We start from the raw sequence: 4,764 nt of genomic DNA on the forward strand, positions 1-4,764 counted from the left end.
ATTGATGTCGTATATTTCCATAATTCTCACACATAGTGAAAATTCGATATATTGTGTGCGCAATAGATAGGCCTTACAGTCTACATGGAATATTTACGTCGTATATTTCCATAATTCTCACACATAGTGAAAATTTGGTATATTGTGTGCGCAATAGATAGGCCTTACAGTCTACATGGAATATTTACGTCGTATATTTCCATAATTCTTACACATAGTGAAAATTTGGTATATTGTGTGCGCAATAGATAGGCCTTACAGTCTACATGGAATATTGACGTCGTATATTTCCATAATTCTCACACATAGTGAAAATTCGATATATTGTGTGCGCAATAGATAGGCCTTACAGTCTACATGGAATATTGACGTCGTATATTTCCATAATTCTTACACATAGTGAAAATTCGATATATTGTGTGCGCAAGAGATAAACCTTACAGTCTTCATGGAATATTGACGTCGTATATTTCCATAATTCTCACACATAGTGAAAAATTGGTATATTGTGTGCGCATGTCCTACTCCCATAACAATGTTGAGCTTCTTTTGTGCATGATTAAATAACTTTTAAAAATTGTTTTCTTGTTGACAGTTTTACCACAGAGACACACACACAAGGGGTATCTGACGTCCCTAATTTTGAATAGATAGAACAGACGGAAGGAACCCACTATCAACTCTTGGGTTACTCTTGTCTGACCGAATAGTAGGCTTTTGACCATCACTCTTATAATGTATCAATCACCAAAAAGTGCCCGTTTTTGAAGCAACAGGTCGCAAACCAGGAATCCTCGATTTCACAGTCCTGTCGTTCTATTCTTCAATTATCGCCCGGACCTGATTTTGAAAAATAAGCCATAGAATGAGTCTTTCAGATCTTTATTTATAGTAATATTTTACATTGTTCATTGACTGAAAGGACGGGTGAAGTGAATTAACTATTAACATTTTTGTTCAACGAGCATTTTAATAATTACATTGTTCATTGACTGAAAGGACAGGTGAAGTGAATTAACTATTAACATTTTTGTTCAACGAACATTTTACTAATTACATTGTTCATTGACCGAGAGGATAGGTGAAGTGAATTAACTATTCATTTTTGTTCAACGAACATTTTAATAATTACTTTGTTCATTGACTGAAAGGACGGGTGAAGTGAATTAACTATTAACATTTTTGTTCAACGAATATTTTAATAATTACATTGTTCATTGACTGAAAGGACGGGTGAAGTGAATTAACTATTAACATTTTTGTTCAACGAACATTTTAATAATTACTTTGTTCATTGACCGAGAGGATAGGTGAAGTGAATTAACTATTCATTTTTGTTCAACGAACATTTTGATAATTACATTGTTCATTGACTGAAAGGATAGGTGAAGTGAATTAACTATTAACATTTTTGTTCAACGAACATTTTAATAAACGAATTATTTATATCATTTAAAACAAAATCAGACAAGACATCGTTTTAGAGATGTTTAAGGTATGAACTGAAAACACATTTTACGATTATTTTAATATTGACGTCGTAAACATCACGAGTCCATCATAGCTTTGTAATATATTGGTACATGTTTGGATTGGTGAGTGAGAATTCCTGTTTTAAACACTTATTCTTCCGGTTTAATTTACCAACTGGCAGCTCTCTTGACAACGATAAATAAACATGCCCATTCTCAGTGACGTCGATTGCACGGTTTCCGACGAAAGCCGCAAATGGAGGAAGATATTAAAATTGATCCTATACGTTAACGCAGTGTGTTCATCTGGAGTTTTGGCGCATGCGTAAGGGAGTGAAAATAATAAGAAACTACAAATAAATCTTTAGTAGAAAATAACTTCACCAGAAGAGAGAGTGTACCAGGTAACACATACTTATGTGGCATGTGTTATATAACATGCAACACCCTTTATTTCGAGGCTGACTGACAAGCCGCAAATCCATGTATACCTACCTACATATCTATACTTCTGTACTTAAATAGTTTCTCCAATTTTAATGATACAAAGGCTAAAACTAATGTTTTGGTATAGTGTGTCAGAGTTGTGACATTGTAACTGTATATTCTGAAAACTGGATAATTAGTTCCCCTGACGTCAGAGGGGAGGGGGCCGTCTTACAGGACCAGAAAACAACTTCGTACACGGTCTTGAGCGAGTTAAAAATAATCTGTAATTTATAGAATACCATCCATGTTGCAACAGTATTCCATGGAGGTACTTATGAGAAAATAAAAGCACGGCACACACACATTTCAGGAGGATTTCAAATGTATTCGAGGTAATTAGTTGTATAATAACAGGATGGATAGATAGATAGAAAATGGAGTTAATAAAAAGATAGTGATGGGCATTCTGAGTTGTGTCTATTATAGAGATCTAACCCCGAATTTTATCGTTAGAAGCCGCCAAGCTAACCACTGAGGCACCGGGTGTCCCCTGAATTTTATTTCCAGGATTTTATATAGATCTTGTGTGTTGACTGTACATAGTTTTTGCTTCTATATACGTACATGCACACATAAAATACAACGCTTTATCTAGCCTTTTTTTTTTCGACTTCGCCAGCTGCTCTATACATCTCCCTAGCAGCTTGTTTAGACAATCTGTCATTCACTGTACCGCTAATATAGAAGCAGAAACCTAATTCATAAAACCTCTACAAATGGCATATACTTTGTTTACAGAACAGTAAACGGCCTTGGGGAGGAACAGTTAAGTAGAAGAGATATGACGAGTGTCACACACACATGTACGTTTATTTGTGTCTAAGTATAAATAAAAATGTAGGAATGCATTTAGGTATGTGTGTGTGTGTGTGTGTATCAGAAGGCTTTTCATTGAATGAACTAGCACGATACTCTCTAAAAAGATCTGTTTTTGCCTTACTTCTTTCAGTTACGAGAGAAGGAAGGCAAAATAGGCCTGATAATAAGTATCAAAGATGCATTAAGACTATACATATTATATCTATTTACTTCAATATCTTGAGGTACATTTCTAAAGATGCAGAAACTCGAACGCTTTCGAATAGTTGACTCTTCTTCAGGAGTGAAAGTTAAGCGATGTAGTGACGATGCTTGTGGAGGAATATTGTGACAATTGGTATGTATAACACATTAGCTTTTCTTTATTATTAACACGCCTTATCAGAATGAATTGGCCAATTTAGTCCCAAGTAATAAACAGTTTTAACAACTGTGTAGCTTCTATTGGCGGAAGTAAAGCAAATTGAAATGATGTTTGTTTGTTTTTGAATTTCGCGCAAAGCTACACTAGGGCTATCTGCGCTAGCCGTCCCTAATTTAGCAGCGTAAGACTAGAAAACATGCTCGCCCTTTTAGCCGTGGGGGCGTTATAATGTGACGGTCAATCCCACTATTCGTTGGTAAAAGAGTAGCCCAAGAGTTGGCGGTGGGTGGTGATGACTAGCTGCCTTCCCGGTGTGACGATTTTGGTATGAAGACAACAGCAGGGGGCAAGAGAGAGAGAGAGAGAGACAGAGAGAATGGCAGCCATTTACCTTTGTATATAATCTCTGTAGAGATATTTCACTGGAGCCGGAAGATATGGCTTATGGTCTGGCGACATGCCAAATAATTGATTCATTATGAATTAAGCACGTGATTCTTAGCATGCTCATTGCCACTTTCGGCAAAGAAAACATAGAGACATAGAATAGTTATAATACGTTTCGTGTACGTTAGTAGTTGAAAATTTAAGCTGACCCCGCGAAAATCACAACACTCTGGTAATATAGCTCTGATGTGTCATTAAGCTTTACAGCATGATGGCATTTACGTTCCCAAGCATCTATATCTCTTCGGACATTGACGTTGCGCTTCGCCCATTATGTATTGGTATGACAAAAGCGACATCATAGATGGCATGCTAGCCTACAAGCCAATAATATATATATATATATGGAAACTGTGTGCGTTTTGATTTCAAAAATAACTGAGATGAAAATAATTTTATTACAGGTTTAATACTGAAATGTTTACTCTGCCTTTTGCAATTTTTAACACAATTTATGCTAAGAATTATAAAATATCAAATATATATATATGAATCTCATCAATTTGTAAAGGACTATCGCACAGAAATTGGCTCACAACCCACGTGTTACAGCGACAAGCCACGAAGGTTACGAAAACCAAGAGATAAATGAATTTGAGTGAACTTGGCGGGAAAAGTAAAAATAAAAAAAAAAATAGAAGCTTTATATAACATGGTATTAATATAGTTTCCAAAACAATGAAAGAACCTTTCTTCGGGTCTAAACGACAGGTATTACAAGATAAAGGTGCTATAATAGCGCATCAACATATTGGAGGAGTCCCAATATATATATATCAAAGTGCACACACAAATACCATTCAGAAATGACACATCATGCAGCCTGTTAACTGTTTATATACTAGTGGTGTGTTTCTTGTGGGTTCTAGAACTATGGACTCTCAGCGATTGCCAGTGGTTGTCAAAAATTTAAGCATAATAAAATGTGACCCGATTTCAATGAAAATGATTCACTTATGTAAAAGTGAAAAATCTACACATGATGGAGAAAAATGGATATCATTTTCAGATTCAGCATACAGGAATAATATGATTGTACGCTTGCTTTGGGGGATTTCTTAGATGAAATATATATCCTAGAATATGAACTGATAATAAGCAGGGGCAAAATGAGATACAAAATATTATTAGTGTTAGGGTATGGATTGTTTGTTTTGAATTTCTGAGCTAGCC

Source organism: Limulus polyphemus, unplaced genomic scaffold, assembly GCF_000517525.1.
Source record: "Limulus polyphemus unplaced genomic scaffold, Limulus_polyphemus-2.1.2 Scaffold260, whole genome shotgun sequence".
NCBI classification, from domain to species: Eukaryota; Metazoa; Arthropoda; class Merostomata; order Xiphosura; family Limulidae; genus Limulus; species Limulus polyphemus.